This window comes from Eurytemora carolleeae, unplaced genomic scaffold (assembly GCF_000591075.1).
Source record: "Eurytemora carolleeae unplaced genomic scaffold, Eaff_2.0 scaffold799, whole genome shotgun sequence".
Classification (NCBI taxonomy): domain Eukaryota; kingdom Metazoa; phylum Arthropoda; class Copepoda; order Calanoida; family Temoridae; genus Eurytemora; species Eurytemora carolleeae.
The window spans coordinates 100,129-113,665 of record NW_019396721.1 but is presented as its reverse complement, the minus strand read 5'-3'; positions in this window follow the sequence as shown (position 1 = coordinate 113,665).

The following is a 13,537-nucleotide window of genomic DNA, read 5'->3' as shown; positions in this document are numbered from 1 at the left end:
CAGTGAATATTAGTGTCAATTTCTATGACTAGTATTTTTTTAGAATAACAATATGTTCAATAATATAAAATATTTGTGCAAATTCGCAAATTTGCTCATTTCAAATTTACAAAGGAATTGAGTCTTTGGTGGAAACCAAACTTAGATTATTTAATCGAACTAAATTCATAGTTTGAAATATCTAAGGTTTACACCATCAGGTTGCAAAGATAAAATTATTAGAAAATTCGAGTTTGTGACAAAGACTCAACTACTTTACAAGTTTGCAAAATGTAAGTGTAAATATTTCAGGATACAGTTGGACAAGATGACTTCGGAGCAGATGAAACAAGCTCTGTCAGATCCAGGTTGGCATTTTAATCCTCGTAAAGGAACTGTAGACTTAATTTTAATCCTCGTAAAGGAACTGTAGACTTAATTTTAATCCTCGTAAAGGAACTGTAGACTTAATTTTAATCCTGCGCTCGTAAAGGAACTGTAGACTTAATTTTCATCCTCGTAAAGGTACTGTAGACTTAATTTTAATCCTCGTAAAGGAACTGTAGACTTAATTTTAATCCTCGTAAAGGAACTGTAGACTTAATTTTAATCTTCGTAAAGGAACTGTAGACTTAATTTTAATCCTGCGCTCGTAAATGAACTGTAGTCTTAATCTTAATCCTCGTAAAGAAACTGTAGACTTAATTTTAATCCTCGTAAAGGAACTGTAGACTTAATTCTAATCCTGCGCTCGTAAAGGAACTGTAGACTTAATTTTAATCCTCGGAAAGGAACCGTAGACTTAATTTAAATCCTAGTAAAAGAATGACTTAATTTTAAACGACAATCCATTTATAAAGTGGCATTTCTTATATATAACAGTACCCTTAAACCTTTGCGTGATTAAGACACAATGATATATATTTGTTTTTAACTCTGAAAATTGATCATTTTCATTTGTGGGTTTTCCACAAAAGTTACATGCGGATTTGTGCGACAGAAACAGCCCCTCTAATCGACTTCAACCATAGTTTACGGCCCAAAGAACAGTAAAAATTTAGAAAAAGAACAAAGCGAAAATCTTTAGAACTATCGTCCATTAAATCAAAAGACCCTTGTCAACAAATGCAGAAATTTCTTTATTATAATCTGTTTCACGGTTTGTTTTTACGATCTTAGACTTTTCTTATGGTATCTATATAATCTAATAGAAAAAGGAGGTTTAACATGTTCTTATCTTATAACCCCCCCCCCCCCTATCCAGAAGAAGAAAGGGTTTAAAAAAACTAATAGCAAAATTCAAAGAGGCAAATCTCATTATGAATGACCTGATGCAATTATGTCGGAGTGCAACATGTAATTCTAAGTGACCCTCCATTTATGAATGGCAAATTGGCAATGCTCGATTCACAATTGTACCCTTGAAAGCATTGTCTGAGCAAGTATTTTATATTATTGTTTATAATTTTGAAAACCGATTAATTTCAATTGTAATTACTCTACAAAAAAAACCTTGCACATTTTTCTGCGGTATATACTTTGCCGGCTGCAAGGAAAAGATTGCTGTAGATGAGGCCGTATTCTGAAGCACTGTGTCTGAGATGAACTTACAAGAATTAAGAATTCTTTTGTCAAAAATATCCACTCCTAGCCTAACCTTCTTATCCAATTTTGTCATTATTAAGGCGGAATTTTTTAAACCCCGCTTAGTGACTTTTATTTTCCCAACCTGTAAGAATATTGAGGAAATTGTGTTTCAAGCTAACCTTCAACAGTTGTTGAGTCGGACATTACTGAAAACTACAAATACGTCTGATATCTCCTCACAAACAGTAACTTTCTATTATACTTAATTTAATATTTCTGGCTCCAAGATCAAATTAAAGAATAGTATGAATCAGAAATATTTGTCAAAATGTAAATTTCCCTTGTATACAAGAGAAAACGGATGTATTGGTCAGATACAACGGTCGTATGAAAAAAAAATCACTGCTCTTTTTAAATTTTATTTAAAAAAATTTAATTTAAAGATATGTTAATACATGCTATTCAATCAGCTTTATAAAAACCAAGGCTTTTAGGACGCTTCGCTCCACCTTTCCTGTAAATAGCCTTTTAATGCTGCTCAGAAAGTCGTCCATTAAAAATCATTTAAAAAATTTGAAGGATTTTTTACGAAATAGAGCATTAAAAAAATCGAATTCATTTTTAGAATTTGTTTTCTTCGAATTTGGATGTTTGAGGTTACAAACAAAATTTGGGCTCGATCGGTTCAGCCGTTTTGACTATTTATTGGATAGAGACGGACAGACAGAAAAGCAAATAAACAGACAGACAAACAAAGTATATATGTAGAAGATATCTGTTTATTTTTGTTTAGATCTGGTAGAAAGAAGAAGCAAGTTTACTACATGAAGTTTTAGATTTCTCAAAATTTATCTTATTTTGTGTTTACAGTCACACATCATTATTATTGTAAATATGTTTTGATATTAATGAGTTCCTGCCTCACAAAATTGATTTAAATAACAATGAGATGTTTTTAAAAATTTTTTTTTGAACAAAGTTTTGACAAACATGTTTAATTTTACAGCTATTAATGAAATTTGGCTCCTGGGGATAAAATAAATAATTAAATACCTTTTGTGAAGTTTTGTAAGTTAATTCACGGATATAAAAGGTATTCATTATTTAACTACTCTTTAGTTTTATTTGAACCCTGTTTCCCTGAAACATTTTTCCTGAAAAACATCTCTGGCTCCAATCTGGATGTTTTGTTGGTCAAATTGCTCTAAGGTACCTTTGGTAAGGTTTAGCTGTAATAGAATTTCTTCTCCGTATTTGCTAGATAAATTCGGTCAAGAATGATGAATATGCTCTAAATTAAGGTCAAAACTGTTGTGTTGTTAATCCAAGGATCTAGAAACTATCCTGATCTTGTGCTGCAGTCCTACGGATAAAATTAATTTAGTTTTTTTTCTATACCTTTCTGCAGGTTTTACTAAAATTGAGGGGTTAAGCATGCATCCCTCAAAGGAATTGAGTCTTTGCCACAAACTCAAATCTTTAATCCCTATGCTTGTTTAACCGGATGGTGAAAACCTTAGATATTTCAAACTTATAGTTTATTTGATCCGAAAAATGTAGTAGTTTTAAATTAGGTTGCAAAAATGTAGGAATTAGAACAATAAGTTTGTGGCACAGACTCAATTAATTTCAAAGTTGTTACAGTGAATATCAGGATCAAGCCTTGTAAATTTACAGTTAAGATTGTTTAACAAAAAAGTATGACCTTTGATATTAATCTGTCAATCAATACAACTTTACATGTCTAAAATTGTTTAAACTAGTTCATATTAATAAATTATGAAAAAAATTAAACTATTATTGTAAAGCAGTGAGCAAAAAAAATAAAACAAACCGTTTTCCACAGACTCCGAAAATGTATAAAATCTTGTTTAATTCAATCTTTTTTTTAGTGGTAAGATAGACGTAAAATTAGTTCTGTTAAAATATTTTTAAAGTTTAAAATGTCGAGTAAATAATATATCTTATCGTTTATGTTTGAGTTCTCATTCTACAATCTTTTTCTTTGTGTTCTTTCTCTTGACCTGTTCTAAACTATTCATTCTTTTCTTGTTAAAATATTAAATCTAATCAAAATGGTGTTGTTATCTATTGATCTAGCTGCAGGGTGTTCAAACAAACTTACATAAAAGTTAGTTTAAATTGTTTTCTTTCCTAGTAATATTTAATCGTGAATCTACATATAATATGATTAAGTTTGGAAGTCCAGTCATAACTCGGGAACATCTTGACTGATTTGTCTCAAATTTTGATTAGGGAACTTGGGAGAAGACGGGATTAATGTATTCAGTCTGATTATGAGATTCTAGTTAAGTGGGTCCAATTTTATAAGGAAAAATAGCTAAAATCGTAAATTACGACCAAGAGCGGGTAAGCGTCGGGAGTAACTATAAGTACCCTGGGCAACGCTGGATGCTCAAGCTAGTCTTTAAAAACTTAATAATACATGTAACAAATATTCCCGAGTATTATATCAGGGAAACTTTATCGTTCATGAACCTTGTAAATATATATATATGTCCTAGTTGGGTGCCCGTCACGCCGGTCACCCTATTTGACCTGTAACCTTATGTTTCAATAAATAGTTAGTTAAGTGTAGAACCTCGCGTTGAAGAGACCTGGCTTAAACGCGAGGTAGAGAAGACAGAAATACAGTGTGTTTTCTGTAGTTAATCTTGACTCGGGAAGACTAGCATTTTGTGACATACATACAATATACATACAATATACATACAATATACATACAATATACATACAATATACATACAATATCCATACAATATACATACAATATACATACAATATACATACAAGTTAATAAGATAAGACATACTCATATTCTCAAAACTATCCTAACCCTATTTTTGAGAATTTCAAAATGTAAACTGCCTTGTGAGTGTACAGTGTACAGTGAAAAGTGTACATTCAAAACAACTGTACTAGATCTTAACCCAAACACGCTTTAACTTGTACAAGTAAGTCTAATGCCCACTCGAGTGTGTAGTGGACCCTGCACATTTTATGCATAAAATAAATGCTGTCTGGATATTTATCTGAAACTAATTCAGATATTAGATATTTCTTTTAATCTTATAAATAAACCAAAAGTTTTTTTAAATTGTCGGTTTTCTTACCGTTTGTCATTTAGTACACGCTGATTTTACAGGTCGGTCCGGCCATGTCCCAGGCTCCCAGCAAGCGGATTTGTTTTAATAAAAAGTATCAAAGACAACTCAATGCAAGGTTTAAGATAGTTAAATTATTATAAACCAAAACGCGGTTGAAAAAGATGAAACGCATCTCCCCCTGGTTAGGGTTAGTCAAGGATTCGAGTAACTATCTAAGAAAAAATATTTGTTGATATCGTTAATTGAGACACTCTGTAATCTACAAGAAACAATCTACATAAATCAAAGCTATGCAATGAATTGTATTGTATTATTTGTATGGACTAAATGCGCCAAATGTTGATAAAACATACGACGCGTCATCTGCTGATAATAACATTTTGTTGCAAAGGTTGTATAAAATTAGAGAGAATTCCGCCATTATTCTTTCCAAAAAAAATATTGATCAGTTCTACCATTTATTATTCTAAACTTTACAGTTTATATATTGATCAGTTCTACCCTGTATTATTCTAAACTTTACAGTTTATATATTGATCAGTTCTACCATGTATTATTCTATACTTTACAGTTTAAATATTGATCAGTTCTACCCTGTATTATTCTATACTTTACAGTTTAAATATTGATCAGTTCTACCCTGTATTATTCTATACTTTAAAGTTTATATATTGATCAGTTCTACCCTGTATTCTTCTGTACTATACAGTTATATATTGATCAGTTCTACCCTGTATTATTCTGTACCATACAGTTTATATATTGATCAGTTCTACCCTGTATTATTCTGTACTTTACAGTTTATATATTGATCAGTTCTACCCTGTATTATTCTACACTTTACAGTTTATATCTTGATCAGTTCTACCCTGTATTATTATATACTTTACAGTTTATATATTGATCAGTTCTACCCTGTATTATTCTATACTTTACAGTTTATATATTGATCAGTTCTACCCTGTATTATTCTATACTTTACAGTTTATATATTGATCAGTTCTACCCTGTATTATTCTATATTTTACAGTTTCATTGTTAAATTAGTTTTGCCCCAAAGTTAATGTTTTAAAAGGAAACACGCAAAAAATATTCTTTTCATTACAAAATTGAAAATTAGGTGTAACGTAATTTTGTCATTAACAACTGAACGGTTCTTAGTAAATTGTCTTCAAAACAATTCTGTAGAATACAAAAAACAGTTTCACATAATAGGTTTGTTACTATAATGTTTGACTATATATCTAATAGTAGTACAAGAAAAAAGTATAAAATAAAATTGCAAATACAGTTCATGGGGGAAACCAACTCGAAAGGAAAGGATCACTATTGAACAAAGCAATTTCAATCGCAACGGATCATTTTTAAAAATCGTTTGAAGACAATTTCAAATTTTGTTAACAGTCTCTCAAAAGAATGTTTTTATTTCTTGAGTTTGTTAGAATGTAATTAATGTATTCGTAATGAGGTTTGCACAGAGTGCCTTGATATTATAATTATGGTTTGAGAATATGCCCCGTCACTTTATTTAAGGATCTTATTTCAAACATTCATTGTAAAATATACAGTATAACACTGTATAGTGTATACATAATAGATTCTAGTACAATAGATGGCAACGTAGAATTTGTACACTCTCAGTACAGCAGTATTTTTACGTCACAAGTGTCAATTCAGTTTTTGTGTCAGACAAAATTATTAATGATATTGATAAGTTTAGAATATAAGTGCAATTTTATGTTTTCTTTATTCTCTGCTTTACACTTTTTATTTAATCTTGGAAAACAACTAATGTGACATGTTGTATAGTTGGTCCATTTCTCTGTTGCTACCTGTTGTACTTCTTGTACAGGTGGAGTAGCTTTTCTACATCGGGATTTTTGCATTTACAAAAACTCACAGTAAAGTTGTATCACTTTACATTAGAATCCAGTTTCATTCATTTAATATTAATTTGTTGTTGGTATTTAATAATTTATTTGTTGGGCTTCTAGACTAAGGTTGATATATTCAGTCTTTTGTACCATCTTTATATTAAAGCTCTTCTCTCATATACAGGGTTATACACAAAGGATGAGACTTCAGAGACGACTTTACAGAATTTGTTTAGTTCGTTTTCTTACATTCAGGCCAAAACTGGGTTGTTTTTATCCTTAATTATACCGTTAAATTATCAAAATACTCAATTAAATGCAGAAACTAAAAATCAAGCTTCAATTCGTCATCATTTTAGAGTTTTGGGTCGTCTTTACAGTCTCAATATCATAACCCTGTATACAAGATTATTGAGTTTTTCGAAATTTTATTAAAAGTTACTTCTAGACGTCTCAGCACGGTAATGTTTTTCCTCAAAGTTCACTATATCCATCCTAGTTGACTTTTCCCAAGGGACTTTCGTTATCAGACTTTTAAGGTAAGAACAGGGCTCTTGTTTTGTGAACGGTATTTTCCGTTTTTTTAAAATGTAACCGTTAGTTTGAATATTTATTTTTTAACAGCGTTTAGAGGGAGATATTTCAATTAATGGTGTTGAAATATTGAAATATTGAAATATTGAAATATTGAAATATTGTCCGAAGCGCCATTTTTTTATCTGATCGACAGTAGCTGATCAGAAAAAAAAATTTAGTTTATACTTTAAAAACAAATTGCAAAACTTATTGACCATAGGAGACGGTCATACCTCGTATATTTGCATATATGCTAGCTAAATGCTGGCTAAATGGCTTCACCAAATTAGCTGAACTTTTAGGAGGAAACTCGTGGGTACCCTGGTAGTAATGGCCGGAAACTATATACCGTACTAGAGCGTACTGCATATTTGATTCTGGCCTAATATTCTATACCACCTTGTTCTGGCCTAACCTAAAGTATATCATTATTAGTAAACAGTTGTAAGTGTACAGTACAGCAAACTGAGCACACAGGTAGAGAACTATTATCCCCCCTGGTGTCAGAGATAAGAGAATTTTCAGAGATCTATTAAAGTCTACAATATGCGATATTTTCCACAGCAGGTTCCATTGTGTACAACTGGAGCACAGGACCAATAAACAGACATATATATTCACGGTTATTTAAGGATCGACTTTGAATTTACAAAATACAAAACCTTAAAAATAGATTAAATTCATAAATTTATGTTTTATGTTAAAAGTAAGAGTATTTCTTTAAAAACTTGTAAATCTTAGCCCCTGAATGGGTATTATATGCAACAAGTGGCCGTTAGATGGCAGTCAAAAACCTTTTGTGGACATATAGCATGGCGTGCCAGGACAACTGCAGGCTTGTTTAGACTATCCATGGATATAGCTTATGAGCAGTCTCTGTATATCTAGTCTGTGTGTACAGTATACAAAATACAGGCAGAAACATTAAAGAGTGGCAAAAGAAGACGACATAATTAAGCAATATTATGTTTATTGAGTAATTGATGTTGTTACAAAATAAATAGCTTAGCCCATTAGCTTGAAAATAAACCTTTAAGTGAATGGGGACTGTTTACACTGCACATTTTGTCTGTTTGATGTTTATTGAACAATTTAAGATTATAAATTGAGTTCAACAGTCGTATTATAACTCCACCATATTATGGGTCCCACGGTATAAACAAACCAATTTCAAAGATTATTATTTGTCAAAATTCTGACATGATTAAAAACTTTTTTGGGTTCAAAGGATTTTTGCGAACGCTCTCTTTTTTTGCGTTTAAAAAAATAGAAGTTACAAAAACACTTTAAATAAATTAAAAAACATTTTTTGCACACCCTATTTGTCTTGATTCCAACATAGCACTTATTGCAAATGCAAAAAATATGACCAATTTTTTAAAGTACCAGTCGCATATATCCCTTAAAGCTATCACGAATGTCGAACATTCTGTAGGCGTGAGCTCTACAGTTGCACCAATATGTTTCAAATATTAACGTAAAAAATCTCACGTTGTTTATCGGACCGCCTGGAATTAGGATATTATAGGACTGCCTGGCGTATAGCGTCGTGGCGCAGGCGTTAGTAGAGTAGGCGCCGGGTGCGCCAGTGTTTCAGTGCAGGATACTTTATTACAGTGTTCACATCTCCAGACCCTCGGAGATTTCAATGCCAAAGTTGCGTCAGGCTGTATTACGCCAGACTTCGTCAACGTGATAGTTAAAAAGTTATAAATGCGTACAGGATCCGGTTAGAGTATTTTCTGGAACTAATTTAAATTTATTTTTGTGAAAAAATGATTTAATTTTTTGTTAGGGTCTATGTGAAGATTTGGATAACGTTGCATAAAATTGAAATAATAAGTTCAGTTAAACGTAAAGAAGCTAACCTAAAATTATGCTATATATCAAGGATTATATTAGCCTAGCTTAGGAACCCTTGCCTAGAGTACACCCTATAAAAGTCAATCCACTCAAATTAGAATGATAAAACTAAGCTAAGAACATTCCCGGGGTTCTACTGAGTTTTCCTACTTTATTACTATTTTATACATATATATATGTGTATTCGTTTTAGCTTAGCTAGTACGAAATAGATTCTAGAACAATTTGTACACTCTCAGTACAGATGTATTCTAACGTCACAAGTGTCAATTCAGTTTTAGCGTCCGACAAATCATTAATAATAGTGACAATTTCAGAAAAGAATGTTTATCTTTCAGTAAGATAAGTGCAATTTTATGCTTTCTTTATTTCTGTTTTTTAACTTTTTTTCAATGTTAGAGAACTAATGTGAGAAAATTTCGTTTTCCTTGTTATATTTCTTTGACACTTGTGACGTCGTGTATAATTGGTCCATTTCTCTGTTGCCACCTATTGTACTTGATAATCTATTTGGCTAGGACAATGTAATTAGGTAGGATAATATTAAAATTAGATAATTAGAACTGCATACTTAGGTACGGTGGTAGGTGATTATATCAATGTAATTCCGACAACTTTTTTATTTAAATTTTGATTGTTGACAAGATTTTTTCGGATTACAAGTTTACAAGTAATTGTAATTGTAATGCTTCCATGTTTTTGTTTATCCATACTGTTGAAAAGCTTGATATAAATCAAAATTGAAATCGAAAGTCGTCTTCATTGTATTGATATATTTGCCTACCACCGTAAGATAATATTAGATTACATAATTACAATGACAAAATATTTTTTATATGTTCCAGTGTTTGAGCATTAACTTCTTTAATGAACAGATTATTTCCAGATAGACCGATATAAATATATGGCAAGCTAGTTAAATAGACAGATAGACAGATAGCCAGATAGACAGATAGACAGATAGACAGATAGACAGATAGACAGATAGACAGATAGACAGATAGACAAATAGACGGATAGACAGATAGACAGATAAACAGATAGCCAGATAGACAGATAGACAGATAGACAGATAGGCAGATAGACAGATAGACAGCGAGACAGATAGACAGATAATCAGATAGACAGATAGACAGATAGACAGATAGACAGATAGACAGATAATCAGATAGACAGATAGACAGATAGACAGATAGACAGATAGACAGATAAAACAGATAGACAGATAGACAGATAGACAGATAGACAGATAGACAAATAGACATATAGAAAGATAAACAGATAGACAGATATTCTGCTACACATACAGGAAACAAGACAGACAGAGATATAAGGACAGATAGACGGATAAGAAAGATAGATAGATAGTCAGTTAACCAAGTACACAGCTAGCCAGCTAAATATACTCCAAACCAGATAGACAGCGAGACAGCTATCAAGATAGACAGAGATACACAGCTGACTATAACATATCTATGGATAATGATTCAAATATACATAGAAAGATTGTAAGATAAGAAGTTTAAGATAGATATATTACCACAAACATAAACTGATATGGATAGCCTAAAGATAATTAGTCGGAACTTAGAACTTTTGGTTTTCGGGATCAAGCATTGTTCTCCATCTTTTGGAGACGGATTATTTAAATATCCTGGTCGCAATACCCTGCAGGGATACCTTTAATTACATTATCAAATATGAATCCTCAAAATTTCATGTTTCTGAATGTTTACATTGTAACGTGGACATCGAGATCAAGATTTATAATAAAACGGCAATTTCTAGTCTGACAAAAATGAAAGTATTTTTAAAGAATAAAAAGATCGGAAAATATAAAAGAATAAAGAATGAGACTACTGTGTGAACTGAGCTTATAGTAATAATATGATGTCAGTTAAAATATGACATTCGTCAAATTCATTCATAACAAAGATATTATAGATAAAGCCATTCATTTTCCTACTTTTAGACCGTTTACCCTTTATAGTTTCTTAAAGGAACTGTGTTTTTTTTAGTAACCACCAACTTAAATAGTTAAAAGGTCAAACCGCATTTGAAAATTATCATTTTTCCGATGGAAAAAAGGATATCTCCGGCCATGTACATTTGCTCAGACAAAAGTTTAACGGAAAACTTTGTGAATCGGACTTATAAATGGAGGGTCACTTAAATTACTGAAGGAACAGTGGAATTACAAAGGTGTATACTGCACCATGCAGTCTCCTGTCCTATCTGTCTTATCTATGATGTATAGTGTGTAGCAAAGGAACAGTGGAACTACAAAGGTGTATACTGCACCATGCAGTCTCCTGTCCTATCTGTCTTATCTATGATGTATAGTGTGTAGCAAAGGAACAGTGGAACTACAAAGTTGCATACTGCGGTATGGGTCTCCTGTCCTATCTGTCTCATCTATGATGTATAGTGTATAGCGAAGGAACAGTAGAACCACAAAGTTGCATACTGCGGTATGGGTTTCCTGTCCTATCTATCTTATCTATGATGTATAGTGTATAGTGAAGGAACAGTGGAAGTACAAAACTGCATACTGCAGCATGGGTCTCCTGTCCTATCTGTCTTATCTATTTTGATCCCTCTTACATGGTAAAATATTTCATATTAAATTTGATCTTAAAGTTTTGGCCCTGACCCGCAAATAAGGTTATGGAGTAATAATCTTCATGACTTATTTTGTCTGGAAATTGAAGTCATTATTTTTATATTTGTATGCAAACAATGCATTTATGTATATTGCATAATGCAAGAAAACCACAGATTCACTAGAATAAAACAGAGTTTGTTAAAAGCTAAATAATGTGCATCATAATACACTTATACATATTTAAAGGGAGTGACCGGCTAAGTAAGGTAGTTGCATTGAGTATGCAGTGTTGTGGAAAACTTCTTTCGGATTATTTCTAATTCTGAAAATGTATCCACCCCCAAAAAAAGGAGTTTTGAACGTCGACTTTGCGCTCAAACTCAGGATTTACAGATTTTTTAAAAGTTTAATATGTCTCAAATGAATCCGAAAGAAGTTTTCCACAACACTGCATGCTCAGTTCATCTACCTTACATAGCCTTTAACGGTAAACTAGAGGTCCTAGTAAAAAGTACAATGACTCTGAATCCATTTTCCCCCAGAAAATGTAGATTTTCCGTATTTTCTATTTTATACCTTTTAGTTGGGGTTTAGGCTATATTTTAAATGAGAGATCAAAATTAGTAAAAATATTGTGATACAAACAGAATGCACGTGATCTATTTTAAACTTTAAATATAGTACACAATCTATTATCTATTTTCTTCAGGATACTAATTTGGTGATTTCTGAAAATCTTTTGGGGGGATTTTTTGAAATCTTTTAGGAGATTTTTAAAAATAAAACAAAATAGGATTTTACAAAACAATAAACATCTAATCACATCAAATTGATTATATCTTAGCACTAGTTTGTGAGCAAAATCTTCTCTACGTTATAGGGTGCTTGTATGTCTAATCATAACCCAAAATCCCTCCCATAATTTGTCTCAATTTTGGATTGAGAAATTCTTTAGAACCAAATAAATGTTTTACTAAGCTATTAATTCGTACATTTGAAAATACTAATGGAATACAATATTAAACCTTAAGAACAATAAGGTTTACGAAAACGTGATCTAAGCAAAAACAATTACTTCTAAAATAATTAGTTAAAGTACCACGCTTAAGTAATTCATTACAATGATATGCTTAGTACACTTATCATCACTGTGCAAACGGGTAACTTATTGTGCAAAACCGGAACTATGTACTTCAACTTTGTTCTTGTCGGTTAGGAATAGGATTCAAAAACCGGAACTATGTACTTCAACTTTGTTCTTGTCGGTTAGGAATAGGATTCAAAAACCGGAACTATACTTCAACTTTGTTCTTGTCGGTTAGGAATAGGATTCAAAAACGGTGTCTCAAGTTTTAAAATAATTAAAAACAAAAACTTAAATTTCAGAATTCGTATATCTTGACAACCTGATGGTGTAAACCTTTAATTTTCAAACTTAGATTATTTGATCTAACAGAATTCATAGTTTGAAATATCCAAGGTCTACGACATAGGGTTGCAAAGATATAGGGTTTAGAAAATCAGAGTTTGTTACAAAGACTTGCAATTCCTTTTTTACAGGTCGTCCATTATAAACTTTCACAAGTAAATGCGTGTTTTAAGCTTATAGCAAAATGATTACAGAAAAAGTAGGATTATATGACAAACCTTTGTTTATAAACATAATCATCTGTAGTGCTGACTAATTAGACCGAACAGGGTGATTGTACACAATTAGTCAGTAATTATACTTCCTTAATCATTATAATATAGGAGTGCAACCATTAGACGCATACTTAGTATATCTTCAATTCTAGGAAACATATGTTTGTCATAAAATGGAATAATATCATAAAATATTCTCTATCAGATAATAATTTTTACCTTGAATTATCTATTCAACATTTTTAAAATCATCTCTTAAAACAAACGCTTATTCCAGAAGA